This window comes from Colobus angolensis, unplaced genomic scaffold (genome assembly GCF_000951035.1).
Source record: "Colobus angolensis palliatus isolate OR3802 unplaced genomic scaffold, Cang.pa_1.0 Scaffold5, whole genome shotgun sequence".
Lineage (NCBI taxonomy): Eukaryota > Metazoa > Chordata > Mammalia > Primates > Cercopithecidae > Colobus > Colobus angolensis.
Genome location: NW_012118487.1, coordinates 22,189,227 through 22,205,664, shown reverse-complemented (window position 1 = coordinate 22,205,664; position 16,438 = coordinate 22,189,227).

Genomic DNA, 16,438 nt, shown 5'->3' with positions numbered 1-16,438 from the left:
GTCCCCAGGGTGTGTATTTTAATTGTCTAAGATTTTTGGTCTAGCACTGTGGTCTTGTGATGAAAACATGTATCCTCTTAATAGTGGCTTCTCATGTGTTCATCCTGTACATTTTAAAATTTGTTAGGCGACTGCTGTGTGCCAAGCACTGCATAGCCTCTATGTATGTTATTGTGGCAGGCGAAAAGTTCAGATTTTGGACACAACCTTTAAATAAAGAACACACAAATCAATGTTTGGACACAAACTGTGTATCAGTAACACACAGGTTAATATGTAATTATGCGTTGTGATAAGTAAAATGACAAGAAAGAGCAGGGTACAGAGAGAAAGAATGACAGAGCAACTTAAAGTAGACTGGATGAGAGGAGTCAGGGATGCATCTTAATGCACAGACCTAGAATATTGAGTGGGTGTGAGCAATGCAGAGTGTCTGAGTGTAGGTGTGTGTGTGTGTGTGCATGGTGGTGGTGGTATGGTTGATCAATGCTGCAAGTGTAAGTTTTGGTTAAAATCGTGCTGTTATAATAGTAGGCCCCCACATATATCCTGGGTTAAACACAATGGAAGTGTATGTTTTGCTCAGGTACCTATACTGGAAAGAAGACAGAAAGATGGAGTGACTTTTCTACACACAATCTGGGACCACGTTCTGGGATCCATTCTGACAAGATCTGCCATCTTCTGCACACGTCCAACAATGCTGCATTGGCGGTCGTCTCCACTGCAGCCAGTGGGAAAGGGGAAAGAGCAAGGGGGAGAATGCAGAGGGAGTTCTTGTGGGCAGGCCTGGGAGTGGTATACATTATTTCTGTTCACATCACACTGCCTGGAATTGTACATTCTTTGGCCACAGTAACTGCAAGGAAGTCTGGGAAATGTAGTCTAGAAGTGCACCCAGGTAGGTGAGGAGACGTGGACTTTGGGACAGAATAGCAGATGCAAAAGCTTTTGGGTAGGAAACATGGCTTGATGGAGACTGAAGAAGGACAGATGTACAGTTGCCTAAGAGAAGCTCACAGAGTGAGAAGAAAAATGAGATTGAAACTGAGCTCCGAAGAGCTTCGAAATTTTGCTTCTCGAGGTTTAGCTAAGAGAGGATAGACTGCAGTATGCTGCCGTAAGAAGCAACTCCAATTCTTAGTGTTCTAACTTAATAGTAATTTATTTTTCATGCAAAGTCTGTAGGTCTACGTAACTCTCCAGGAACTTCGCGCTGCATGCTGTGACACAGTTATGTAGAATGTTTCCACCTGCGGCTCTGCCAGCTCAGCACAAGGTTTCTTCAGTCTCCGGTGGTGGTCACCGAAGAAGATAACTGGGGCCACTTCTGCCCACAGCTCACAGGTCAGAGCTAGTTACATGGCCTTGCCTAACCACAATGTTTGGTGAGCACTGTCACTGCCGTAGTCCTCTCTCTGGTGCCAACACAACTTTTTTCTCCTTTTTCCAAATATAGGACTCACTTTGCAAGGGAGACGGCTTAAAGTCACATGAAATCATGGCTTTGAGCTTCAATTTCAGGATCTCTCTGAGTGATCTCACCATAGTCTCTATGTCAGGTCTGTATATGGCCAATCCTGTTTCAGGGACAAGTAAACTAAGAAGACCGGTAAAATGCATCTCTCACCCCCAGTGTGCAGTGGTAGAACAGGATCAAGACAATGTGAGGAAACACTTCCATTTGAAGTGGTGAGCAATGAGAGGGACCCAGCGTTCAGGCCTGCAGCAACTCAGGAATCTTGCTGAGCAGACGCCTTATGGGCCTTCTATTTTGGGGGTAGAAAATGTTTCTGGTTTCAGAATTCATTCTACACTTTGGCAAGAGCTTTCTTTCTTTTCTTTTTTTTGAGACAGAGTCTCTGTCACCCAGGCTGGAGTGCAGTGGCACCATCTTGGCTCACTGCAAGCTCCGCCTCCTGGGTTCACACCATTCTCCTGCCTCAGCCTCCCAAGTAGCTGGGACTACAGGTGCCCACCACCACGCCTGGCTAATTTTGTTTGTATTTTTAGTAGAGATGGGTTTTCACCATGTTAGCCAGGATGATCTTGATGTCCTGACCTCATGATCCACCCGCCTCGGCCTCCCAAAGTGCTGGGATTACAGGCGTGAGCCCCTCGCCTGGCCAAGAGCTTTCTTTTTCTATTGTTCTCCATGGCCTTGACTTTGCTATCTTAAACTTCTCTCTGTTCACTTGGGACCTAAGTTGGTGGAGGTCCTGACCTGCATAGCTGTATCATCTGGAATGTGGGACCTCCCCACTTACTGCAGAGGGTGGGGAGGAAAGACTGGAACGGGGGAGTGGACCCTCTCATTGGCTTAGCCTGGAGGTGACACATGTCACTTCTGCTCACATTTTGTTGTCCAGGACTAGTCACATGACTTTGCCTAACTGAACAGAATGCAGGAAATGTAGGGGAGGACACTGGTTATATGTCTCCACTATAGGGCCATATGGGCCAAATGGACTACCCATTTGACTGTTGGAAGGAAAGTGTTAGTTCCATGTGGTCTTGTCCTCGCACCTATTTTTCTTGATAGAGAGCTTCAAAGCTCCCTGTCCTGGTCATGCTGTTAACATGCTCCAATTTTATCTAATGGCATAGGGGACATAGAATTGAGCACTGTTGGGAGGGAAAGTCCTTTCCCTGGTCTCATGTTTTTGTGTTGAAGGACCTCCATTGAAACACAACTCTTGGCCTGTAGTCTCACCCCTCACACACTCCTTCCAGCAGAGAAATCAATTACCTAATTGCGAGGTGGTGACGGGGTGCTAATTGGGTAGAACAACTCTATCAAAGGACCATAAACTTTCCATTTTCCTCCCTAGAGACAGCTCCAAACTTTCCTTTGGGTGCAGAGGGAGGCTTTGGATGTGTATTCGGACAGAGGAGAGAGTTGGCAGTCACGGAGTATTAATAGGATCTTTGGTTCACAAACCTAATGTCATTTTCTCCAATTAGTTTATCAGTAATAAAGCTGACAGTTTAACTTCTGTCTGTCTACTGATCTGTGTTTTATTTTTCAACTGCTTCTGAACTCAGGAGTAGAAGAAATACGCAACTTATACTGAATGCCTAAAATTTTTAAGAGGCATACATATGTAGTATTTTAGATTTGTGGCTTTTTTTTTTTTTTGGTGAAATTAAAGTGGGGCCAGGAGCGGTGGCTCATGCCTGTGATCCCAGCACTTTGGGAGGCCAAGGAAGATGGATTGACTGAGTTTAGGAGTTTGAGACCACCCTGGGCAACATGGTGAAACTCTGTCTCTACTAAAAAAATATAAAAATTAGCTGGGTGTGGTGGCAGGCGCCCAGCTACTCAGGAGGCTGAGGCAGGAGAATTCCTTGAACCAGGGAGGCAGAGATTGCAGTGAGCCAAGATTGCGCCCCTGCACTCCAGCCTGGGTGACAGATGAGACTGTCTCAAAAAAAAAAAAAAAAAAGTGAAGTGGGCAGCACCTTTCTCTTTTGACTACTCTCCTTCTTCCTCTCCTTCTTTCCCTTCTTCCTCTCCTCCTCCTCTTCGTCCTTGTCTTCGTTGTCTTCTTCTTTTTCTTCTTTCTTGGGATTTCCTCTGTTGTCCAGGCTAAATTTCAGTGGCTCCGTCATGGCTCACTGCAGCCTTAACCTCCCAGGCACAGGCGATCCTTCCACCTCAGCCTCCTGTAGCTGGGACTATAGGCACACACCACCACACCCAGCTAATTTTTTATATTTTGTAGAGACAGGGTTTCACCATGTTGCCCAGGCTGGTCTCTAATTCCTTGGCTCAAACAATCCATCTACCTTGGCCTGCCAAAGTGCTGGGATTACAGGCATGAGCCACCACACTCGGCCTGTACTTCTCTTAATTCAGGCTAAGATGATACTGACATTTATTTGAAGTTAAGTCACATTGTTATGTCTATAAGCTTAGCATAAATGAAAACTCTAAACTAAGATTTTTCAATCTGGTTTGGAAGTGAAGGTTAGAGCAGTCAAGGATATGGAAGATACGTGAGCTGAGGGTTAAACGGATCTGGATTATGCACAAGAGGATCAAATAGCTCTAGGTAAGAAAAATAAGAACAGAAGGGGACTGAGTCATTGATTTTAATGAAATAATGCATTTTGAACTTCGCTTTTTTTCTCTGTCATTGACAATGAAAATCAAATATGTTACTATAGGAAAATAGCTAATCTTAACTCTTTTTAATTTCCAATTTTTTCACATAAACAAAGGTAAACATGACTTGCAGAAAGGGAAATATGAACTTTGATATTCATATTTTATTTATACAGGCAACGCCTGAAATCTTTCCATGATTTGGTGTTGTGGGAGGCTGAAAAACCATCATTTGTTCCAACATATTGCTCAACTTGTCTTTTCAAAATTCCCATGACGATTGTCTTCTGTGGTTAGGACTGGATGGCATTTGGAGTTTCTGCCTCAAAAATGTCAAAATAGAGTATACCTAAGCTTTTACGTCTCACCTTGTAAATACACTACATCCTGGTTTTGCTGTTCTTAAGTAAACATCTTTCTAGGCACTTACAAATGGTCTGATTCTTTACTCTTTCATTTTTTTCTCCTAGACAGTCAGCCTATGAATCAACTCAATCATGACTTGAATTTCTAGGGTAGTACCTAATTCTAGTTTTAATTTAAATCATTGCAAAGTTCCGAGGATCAATGTTTTTAAAAACAAGTCAAAGATTTGGCTTAGCAGGGTGAAGGGTCATCAGTGTGACCCAAGCTGATACTGACTATGGTCTGTACTCTTGACTCAGAAAAGAAAAATCCCCTTGATGAAGCTTACTGAAAATTTCCATGATGCTAGGGGCCACAAAAGCTGTAATCTTTTGGAGGGTGCCATAGTTTGTTTGACCTCTTATACACATTATCCTATCTTAGCTCTTTTAGTATTCTACCTCCTTCCCTTTCCTTTCTCCATCCTTTCCTTTGGAAGATTCATTCAGCAGTTACTAAGTGCTCACCCTGTGTTCTCTACCAGGGATTCCAGTAGCACTTCGCTATGGTCTGTGGTCACCACCGCCATCACTGTAATCCTCGTCACCATCACTACCATCCTCACCATGACTGAGTGTGTGTCGTACGCTGCACTCAGTGCTAGGCACCTGAAACGCAGTGTTTTGAAACCCAGCTACAATATTTTAAGGTAAGAAGTGATGCAGCTTTCCTATTTAACAGATGAAGAAAGAGATTCAGAATTGAAGTTAAATTCCCCACTTCATACAGCTGAAATGTGGCAGAGCACGATTACAGCCTATGTCTGCCTTACTTCTAGTCCATCCTGTTTCCACCTTACCTCACTTCTTTAGCACGGCCTGGAAAGAATTGTGTATTTCTTCATTAAATGTATCTTTGTTTTATATTCTTTTGACTATTTACATAGGCCGATTGCTATACTTTGGGCTTCAGGGGAGTATTTATTACCTATTTTGAAAGAAGGCCCTTTAAAGATGATTTTAAAACATTTTTCAAGTAAATGCAATAGCTCTTGTTTATTTCTTCTTGCCATATGGAATTACTGTAAATCCAATTAGTTTGATCAAGTTCCCTGTAGACATGGTGTTGTTTGGCACAGATGTTATGCTTGGTCCTGACGTTATGCAGTAGAGAGACACGTTTCAGGATTTGCCAGGGAGGTCAGCAGAATAGGGCAGCTGAGGACAGGGACGCCTGGCATCACAACTGCCTCCTAGTCTCCCACCTTCCCTAAGAGGGAAAGGATTTCCTGGAAAGCCCACCCAGCTGCAGGGTTTGGTTGCTGACATTCTGTCTGTGTTGAAGTTATAGTCAGGGCAGGCAGCAGCAGGGGTGGAGTTGGAGTGTACAAAATGGAATATCAACAGTCCTGAAGTCAGCAAAAAAATGAATGCAGACAACACTTGGAAACAAAGGAACATAGACCCTTAGCATGCATAGTGAGGCTTCCTCTCCTGGGCAAAGGTTACAATCTGGAAGGAAGGCCACAAGGAGGGTCCCGTGGTGCACATATTAAATGAGTTAAAGCACTTAGAAAACTGCCTGGCATGTAGCAAGGGGTCAACAAATGCAATCACTATTATTATTACTTAATAATGTGTTATTATTACTCAAAGATGGGTTACCACTGTTGCTCAAAATGTGTTTTTATTTTTATTGTTACTGCTCTTATTCCAAGGTAAGTTGTGAGACTTGGTACTCAGAAACTAGAATCATGGAAGAAACCCAGGTTAAAGACCCACCGGTAAGGCCAGCGCTTGGACATGAGGTGAAAACCTAGTTATCAGAAGAGCGATAGTGTAATACTGCGTTAGAGATAAGAATCTTAGAGCTGTTAAATATCCCTGTGTTAGAGTAAGATGGGTATAGGGACCTACAGTTGGCTGGAGCCTGCTGATGGGATTCAGTGCAGAGCAAACAGGTAAGGAAACTGGCTTCTCTTTATACAAAGAGCTATTTTTTGTTTTGTTTTTTATTTTATTTTGTTTTGTTTTGAGACAGAGTCTCACTCTGTGGCCCAGTCTGGAGTGCAGTGGCACTATTTTGGCTCACTGCAACCTCCGCCTCCCAGGTTCAAGCAGTTATCCTGCCTCAGTCTCCCAAGTAGCTGGGATTACAGGCACCTGCCATCATGCCTGGCTAATTTTTTTGCATTTTTAGTAGAAGCAGGGTTTTACCATGTTGGCCAGGCTGGTTTCGAACTCTTGACCTCAAGTGATCCGCCCGCCTCAGCCTCCAAAAGTGCTAGGGTTACAGGCGTGAGCCACTGTGCCCAGCTAAAGCTATTGTTTAGTAATAGTTTTAATATCAACTATAGAAGTATTTGAATAAGTTAAAATCATTTAAATAATTATTTATATTTTATCTCATGGCTATTTAACTGACAACTATTTAATATTAAGGCCAGAATGATAAGATGAGAAAAGACAGATAAAACCACAATGCATTTATATTTCAAGAATTGTGAGCTTAGTGTCCACCCTGCATTGTTAGAAGCTGCTTGGGACAGTTGGTGTCTCTGAAATGTTGTCACCTAAAGTTCCATGTGGAGATGACAGTGATAGAAGATGAAGAAACTTTGTCCAGATGTTCTGGGTAACTGGAATGTGAGTATCCACAGGTATTTGCTGAAAGAATGAATGCATGCCAAGAGAAGGGGAGGCACAGTGGGAGGTGAGTGGCACATACCTGAACAAAGATGACCCAACGTTCAGAGCCTCAGCAGCAGCATGCAATCGGACACTTACTGGGCAAAAAACACTTGCTGATGTAATAGCCATAACATTTTACTTTATAAACACTTAAAATATCCCTGTTGCGATTGCTACAAAACTGGGAGAAATGTGTTTTTTTCCTCATATTTCTTTTTTATATAATTTTTCAGAATTAAACAATGACTAGCACTTTGTCTTGAAACTGATGTGGCTGAAATTCTTCTCACGAACTTAGGAACCAACTGACTAAGGAATAGGATATGTAATGAATGATTGAGAAATCACTAGTTGATTATCATAAACCAAAACTCAATATATGCACAAAGTATGTAAACCGGAAAATGATCCGACGTCTTTTTCTTTTTTTTTTGAACAGTTGAATCAGGTGGTTGAGTTTGTCAAGTTGCATGAGTTTGACCGTCATCACAATGCAGCATTCGCATAGTCCTGATTACATGACTTACAGTTTTCCAGTGAACCCTCTGGCTAAAACTGCTCTTTCTTCCTACCCACATTTACACTAATATTTATTCTAGAAATTCCTGAAAATTCAGCCCTGACACTGCCAGGGTGACTTCTGTTCTCTGCCTTGTCATGGAGCTATCTAAAAGCAGCTGGCCATAGTCATTCACCTATAGTTATCCTTTGCTCCAGAAACTCCACCGCAGCTTCCCCTGTGTTTATTTTAAACCTTAAATTTGAAGAGCAAAATGATGAGAAAAATAGCATTGAGTCTAACCAGGGCTTCATAAATGTGTTGCCATGGCTTATCTTGCTACGTGAACCACTGCTGTGGGATTTGGGGTCTGGTTAGGGAAGATTAAAGCGGTGGGTGGTGCAACATTCTTTGCTTAAAACCTAAAATACACCTCCTTGTGCATTAAATACACAGAGGTATTTCAAAGCCAAGTATGTGTGTAATTAAAGTAAGAAAGTGCCAGCTTTCTGCGTGCACCTCGAGCTTCAGGCCACCACATGTGCTCTTTGTCAAGCCTTGGGAAGGCCAACAAATACACTGAGCTGCCAGGCAGATGAGAAAAGAAGCATTAGATGCTGGAGTTCCGGTTGAATCCTTTGGCAGTGAACAGTCCCCCAGGCTCATGCCCGCACAAACTTGGTTATGTATCTCCTTCCTTTTATTCACAGACACGGAGTGAGGATACAGCTCCTGGTAATTTCAGCGCAAGGCTCTCACTTCTCAAATGGGGCAGCGAGGAGCCGGTATCTGCATAAGCTGGATTATGGCTTATTTGAGTGAATGGATCGCATGCCGGGTATTGACATCCCAGATTCTTCAGGGTTGTACCTAAACAAAAAGATTGAAAAGGAGAAAGCCATTTTTTTTTTTTCTTTCCATGCAGGACTCACTTTCAAACCCAGTGTCATTATTCATGAGTTTTCCCAATGTACGCATGGCGCCGCTTTCGCTTGCGTTTCCGCTTTCTGTTTTTCTATTCACCTGTCTCTTGGGTACGTTTTATTTGTCCCAAGCATCCTTTCCTTCCCTTTGCCTGTCTTCTTTCCATGTCTTCTGTCTCCCCTGTCTCTACTTCTTTGCATGCTCTCTCTGCCTCTCTGGACCTCTCTGGGTCATGACGCCATTTAGTGAGGAAAGCGTCTGAGGCCAACCAGCAGAGATTTTCTCTTCCTCCTCCTCCCCACAGTTTCTTCCTCCGGAAAGGGGCTTCAGCGGAGAGGATCTTCTTTAGCTCCATCCTCTTGCTGGGCAGCTTGCTCTCCAGACAACTCCCTTGACCTTGTCCACAGCCCTAGCCTTCACAACTCCCCAATCCCAGCCCTGACCCCAAGATTCCAGGTCCCAACTCTGGGCTCTGCCCTGGCCTGTCTGAAATCAGGTGTCCTGGATGAAACACAAAGTCAGTCGAGAGTTAGGTTGCTTCCCTCACCACTGACAGATACGTGAAATTTCAACCAACTAACTGGAACTCAGAAGATCAGGCAGGATGGTAGGATCGAAAGAGCCTGGGACTGGGCTCGGAAGATCTGAGCAGTGGCTGCAGTTTGTCTAATAAAGGAGCTTGGCACCTGTTGGAATCTCAGTCTCCTCATGTTGAACTAGCAGACAGTGGAGCTGCTATTCAAATATTGATTCAAATTGTTTTCCTGATAACCTCATAGGTCTACAGAGGAAAGTTCCTATGGAATGTAGGAGAGAGTCAAAAGGGGAGGCAAACTAAAATCTTTATGTTGTGACATTGAGTATGTTTTGTTTCAAATGTGTCATGACTCAGAAATAGCTTTGTACTGCTCAGCAAAGCCTGGCCATAAAAGAGTTGTGACTCCTGAATATTAGTGATGTTGACTCCTTGAACAAGACAAGCAATCAAGTCCTTGGACGTGTCCCCTCCACTGCCACACTCCTGCAGCGTGGATCTTAGAAATGCAAAGAAGCCTCTAGGTTTGACACAACAGCTATGGGCAGAGGAATCAGTGAAAACTGGCACTGATATTGGAGGGTGGGAGCAAGGTAGTGGGGCAGGGAGGTGACAGGCTGCCCTTGGTGTCAAACCAAACTGTGGGGTGACGCTCTGAGTCCTTTAGATATAGGAGGTATAGCTATACCTGTCTATATCTATGTCTGTGTCTGTGGCTAGCCCTAAATCTCTATCTATCTATCTATCTATCTATCTATCTATCTATCTATCTATCTATCTATCTATCTATCTCTATATCTAATCTATATCTATTTCTGTGTCTGCATCTGTGTCTGTGTCTAGCCCTAAACTGAAATATATATCTACACCTTTATTATCTATCTATCTATCTATCTATCTATCTATCTATCTATCTATCTATCTATCTCCATCCATGCAGCTATATCCAGGACCTGTTAGCACCTTAGTCATTAGCAAGCACACCGCCTGGGGACTGGGGAGTGCCAGAACTCTGAGGGGACCCTGTTCTGGAATCAGAGATGTGAGAGAAGAGGATGGGTAGGCAGATGGTGCTGCTCTACTTTTAAAATTATCTATGTTGAACAGACTTGCTTTTCATTTGTAATAACCTCAAGTTAAGAGTGTCTGGTTCTTAGAGTGAGCTAAGCTATCTTTAAAACTTCACACCATTTAGGAGGCATTTTGAAATAGTTTTTCTGCTTACTGATCGGAATAGTGTCAAAGAACAAATGAGAGTATGTGAAAATGCTACTGCACCGTTGACATCTGTGAGATTATGAGGGTGCGTATTTCTGTATATTTATGTGTGCCAAGTAATAGCAAAACAGTTAAGATGCTATTGGGGGAAAATCGTGCATACTTTCTTGGGAAAAAAGTTTTCCTGAATTTTAAAAGGATAATTTTATTTTCTTGCAGTGGGTTGTTTTGCCCAATGCCAAAAACAAGTATGTAACAGTGTCCAAGCAGGGAAAAGCCACTCTGCCTCAGGCTGTTTTGTCCTAACATGTCACCACAAATATTTCTCATGTTGTAAATACCCTTTGTAGAATTCAGATCATGTAACCTTTTGGTTTTGAAATATTGCCACTTATGTGAACTTCTGATAATCTTTGAATGTCAGATTTTGTCCTGGCCTTGCAAATCTTTTCTCCCCCTTTTTTGAAAAGACCATCATTTAGGAGACAAGAACTCAGCCTAGGGATGCTGGTTAGCCAGTGACTAAATACTCCAGGATGCCAACATAAACCTCAACCAACAGCCGGCCTCTGCGAATGTTGGGCAGCTTTTGACTCTTCACATTTACTGAAAGTCAGACTCAAAAAGGAATGTCTTTCAGTCTTCTTTTTCTTTCCTTGTGTATGTATACTGATGGACAGAAAGAACTTAGCACAGGGTCTGGGTCATAGTAAATGCTTAACAAAAGCTACCTCTTAAGTCTGTCTCTTGTTTATTACAGGCATTGGCATCCTTTTAACAGTGAAGTACTGTATCTGTGAAAGTATTACAGAACGGTAGGAAACTAAACTTTGGCTGTATATCCAAGGCTTAGAAGAAATTATAACGGGACAGACGGAACTCAGGTTGCTGCCATCTGAGAGCAGAAGGGAAAGAAGAGGAACATTCCCCTGTTCTTCCCCATCCTGCTTGGGTTTGGTTTGGCTCGATTTCCTTTGGAATCTGCATTTGCCCCAGCAGGCATTTAAGCCCTCTGAGTCCTAAAACACACAGTAATGGGATTAAGGTGCATGACATATGAAAGAAAAGGGCAAAAGCATTTTAAATTTGGTACCAGGGCAAGGATTGGGGCATTTCAGAGTTTCTTTTTAAAGCTGTTAGAGATAGAGACTTTTGTGTGAGAGAAACAACTGCTCTTCGTTGGATTTTAGCTACAGAAGTGCTAGGCAAAATCACCCTCGCAAGAACAGCACAGTGCAATGGGTAATGCGCACTACAATTACCTTTCAGAGAGCACTGAAGCAGTTTCTTGACACCCCCCTCCACACTGAGAATGAGGTGCCAGAGGGCAGATTGCTGGCTGGTGGCACAAGGAGTCATGGGAAGGTCATGGGCTTTGGGGTGGGACATACCTGGCTTCAAATCCACTTATAAACTGTGTGATGTTTGACAAGTTAATGTCTCAGAAACTCAGTTTTATAGCCCCGAGCCAAAAACAAAAACACCTTCTTTGCCTGGTTGTTATGAGAATTCTTTGAGATAAGGTACACAAAACCTCTACAGATAGGCACCAACCAGTGCCGTTTTCCTGGACAAATTCATGATTTAGGGGAAGCAGTCTTTTGCCTTTTAAAAAGACCTACCATAAGCTAAACAGACTTCAGTATGTTTATGGAGCCATGCAACCAGCTTAATTTGCATAAAATAGAAACATTTCTCAGATACACAGCTGGATACTGAAAACTGCAGAATTGTCCTGGCCAAACCCAGAGAAAACCGAATATAGGGTAGGGTTTTTTTTTTCTTTTTCGTCACAAAATTAGGAAATGGAGAACAGAAGCCTGTCCATCCTGGCAATAATGTTTCGTAATTCAAGGAAAATAAGACTTCCATTTTGCATTTAGTTCCAGTTTGATACATTTTTGTAGCAGTAGATTTTGGGGAGGTTTTAGAATTGTTGTCCAAGACCAGCAATTCATTTTTCCAGAGGTTTCACGGAATCAGGTAATATCAAAGCAGAGAAAACTCAGAAATAAGATGAGAAGGTTATTTCGAGGCAAAGTAGTGGTGGGATGAATCCCGCCCCCCACCATGACCCACTCCCAAGACTCAGCTGGTAGTAATCATAGTAATAAGTATGATGATAATAGTGAGGATAACAACAGTTAACGTTCCTGGAGAAGTTACTGTGCAAGAGGGAATGTGTTAAGTGCATTTCCTATATTTTCTTTTATCTTTCTTTCTTTTTTGCCACAATTACACTTTTATTTTTTATTTTTTTACATTATACTTTAAGTTCTGGGGTACATGTGCAGAACTTGCAGTTTTGTTACATAGGTATACTTGAGACAAGAATCTTGCTCTGTTGCCCAGGCTGGAGCATAGTGGCGCGATCTCAGCTCACTGCATCCTCCGCCGCCGGGGTTCAAGTGATTCTCCTGTCTTAGCCTCCCAAATAGCTGGGACTACAGGCACCCACCCACATCTGGCTAATTTTTGTATTTTAGTAGAGACAGGGATCTTGCCATGTTGGCCAGGCTGGTCTTGAACTCCTGACCTCAAGTGATCTGCCCTCCTCAGCCTCCCAAAGTGCTGGAATTACAGGTGTGAGCCACTGCACCTGGCCCATTTCCTATATTTTTCCATTTACTCTCCCTAACAAATCTATGCACTATTTTTAATCCCTGTTCCAAAGTTGGGGAAACCAAAGCATGCTTAAAAACACTGTTAATTAACTAGTGAGATGCAGACCATGAGGCCTAAGTTTGCAGTCCCTTGTGAGAAACAGGCACCTAGCGTCTCTGAGAAGTGCCCATGTAAGCCTTCTACGAATAACCTTCTTTAGAATTAATATGAATTTGCTAATTATTTCTACCATTGCAAATTATTTTCCCAACCCACATTGCTGGCGTATTCTTTTAGATTAGGATTTTTCAACCTTGATCCAATTGACATTTTGGGATTGATCAGTTTTTCTTGTATAGGCTGTATTGTGTTGCCTGGGTTCAGGCTCTGCTGTTACCAGCCTCAGCACCACACTTTCCTTGTTGGCATCCCTCAGGCCTATCCATCCTTTTGTGGCCCTGTCCTCATTAGCCGGATGGAAGGTGCCCTCTGCTCTCTGCCAAGCCCTGACTGATTACAATACTAAACAAAGCAATAGTTTGTTTGGAAATAATGTCTGTGCCTGCCTCTTTAAATTACAGACCCAAGCTCTCTTCCAAAGCCATATTTTTCCTACCTCTTAAACGAGCAGATGAAGTTTCCGACAGGTTGGCTCTGGGCCACATCAGATGAAGACATGCAGTCACCTCCTGTTTAGTCTTCTGGATTGATCCTGGTAAAGCAGCACCGGCCTTCAGGAAGAACAGCCTTCCTGTTCAGGAAAAATCCACGTTTGCCTCTGTCCCCTCTTTTTCGCTTATGAAATCTCGTTTGCCCTCCTCTGCAGCACAGCACAGGTGAGGAAAATCGACCTCTTTGTAATTTGGAGCCAAACCATTCAGAACGTATAACATCATTCATTAAAATAGAAATAATTCACATTTCTTGATTGGTCTATAGCAGTTTGAAGCAAATTAGGTTGTCATGAAGCAGCTGTCTTGGAGGTTTATGCCAGGGCTCTGAGGCTCCCTCTGTCCCTCTGAGAATGTACAGGACTCCTTGAGTACCAGGGCCAGGCTACATCCAACTTCACTCACTGGAGCCTCTCAGGGGGAAGTACTGCGGAGCATGAAAAAATGCCAGCCCTATTGATGGTAAAGGCAGCACATGATAAATATTCACTTTTGTCTTCCTTCCTTCCCTCTCTAACTTCCCTAATTTGAAAGGTAAAAAACGGGGCTAGGGGAAAGGAACTCTCAAAGGAAGAGAGAAACAGTATAGATCTTGGAGACTGGAGGTGAAGTGGTGGAGTTTGTGGAGTCTCTGTAGCTCCGTTGGCGTTTTTGGCGGTGTTTGGGTTCTGGGTGCCTTTGAGTGCACCCTTCCCCTCTCTCTGCCTCTCATGTCTGTTTGGCTATGTGGAGGTAGTGAGGTGGTGGTTAGCGCCTGATGGAAAAGAAGCAGAAGCTGCTGGGAAGCTCAAGGGAAATCATTCTTCCTTTCTGCCAAGACAGATCATGAGTGCAGGGAAGGAAGCTGCAGCCAAGGGCGCTGCCCGCTGGCTGGAGCTGGGCTGTTCCTCTCAACGAGTGAGGAAAGGGAGAGGAGGCCCACTTCAGGCTTCATAAACAAGGAGTGTCCAAGTTCCTGAGAGTACGAAAGGCACATGGGAGGATAGAACCTCAACCTTAGCAAGGTATTGCATATTTTTAAAAAAATCCTTGATATTCCCACCTCCCAACTGGGTGTATTGATGACTGAATACATGCTAAAGAAAGACTATAGGACTAAAATATCTTAAATGCTCCTTAACCAAAAAATGGAAAACACTTTAAAGTATGTGGGGAGATGAAGGAGAGAATTTAATAATCCATTGTCTTAGTCCTTTTGGGCTGCTAAAACAAAATACCATGGAGTGTGTGGCTTATAAACAACAGAAATTTATTTCTGACAATTCTAGGCACTGAAAAGTCCAAGATCAAAGCACCAGTAGACTCAGTGTCTGGTGAGTGCCTGTGTTCCCATACACAGTGTCTCTTTGCTATGTCCTCACTTGGCGGAAAGGTGAGGGTCTCTCTGGGGCCTCTTTTATGAGGTCACTAATCCCAATCATGAGGGCTCTGCTTTTATGATCTAATCACCACCCCAAAGGCCCCATCTCTTAATGGGATCACCTTGGGGGTTAGGATTTCAAAATCTGAAATTTAGGGGACAGAAACATTCAGACCATAGGATTTATTTAGAAACTGTTTCATTTACTTAAATGTGACCCATAGGACACTTTATATTGGCATGTCAGCCACTTTCTTTAGCACTTTACAGAAGTCCACTCTCCTGGGGTGCAAAAGTTCCGGCACCTGCCCAGGTGCCATGGTTCATGCCTGTAATCCCAGCACTTTGGGAGGCCGAGGCAGGCGGATCACTTGAGGTCGGGAGTTCAAGACCAGCCTGGCCAACATGGTGAAACCCATTCTCTACAAAAAGAAAAAACAAAAACAAAAATTAGCCAGGTGTGGTGGCACGCACCTATAATCCCAGCTACCGAGGAGGCTGAGGCACGAGAATATCTTGAACCCAGGAGGCAGAGGTTGCAGTAAGCCAAGATGGTATCACTGTACTGCAGCTTGTGTAACAGAGAGGGACTCTGTCTCCAAAAAATTACAGCATTGGGGGCTTAACCATTGCATTATCTTCAATAATGTTTGATTAATGAGCATTTTCATATAAGTATATACATTCATTTTAATTTTAAGATTCAGTAAAATTCATTTGAATTTACAACAACGTTGTGATAACATATATGGCAAGTATGTTATCTCCGTAAGGAAATTGGTGCTTTGAGAAGTTAATGACTTCTTAGTTAATTATACAGCCAATAAGTGCTAGAAGCCAGTTCCTCTGCCACTGGTTAGTCCTGTGCACTTCCCCCCATTGTGTACTATTTCCCTTGAAAACGGGAGAATGTGTCTGCTTCTAAGGACATTGTGCAATCAGAATTATCTTTGAAAAGTGGGGTTTGGAGGCAGGAGCCACGGACAGTATTTGAGTCTGACACAGAAACTACAGAAACTACTCTATTTTAGCAGGAATCTCAAAGTTTCTTTTATTAGCTGAAATTTTCTCAATCCAGAGAATTGTTGTATCTCTTCATGAGCTTGAGAGTCATGGGGCACGTGTGATTATCCTTATTTTATCAATGAAAAACCTGAGGCTCAGAGAAATTAAGTAATGTGTAGTGATAAATTTGGCATTGTCCAAAGAGAGGGCTGGACTTGGCCCTCAGCTTCTGTAAGGTAATCTATGTCATACCTAATAGGAAGGAGAGTCTTTGGGGAGGGTTCCATCCATGCCTGACTGTCTGAGGCTGGTCGTACCAGAAGGACCAACCATGCAATTTAAGGGTTGAGCCTTCGGAGAAGTTAACCTGGAAGCTGAGTGTCAACTCTGTAGGCAGTCAATCCATGAAGCAATCAGTCATGCCTACCTAATGAAGCCCCAGTAAAACCTCTGCCTACGGAGACTTGGGTCAGCTTCTC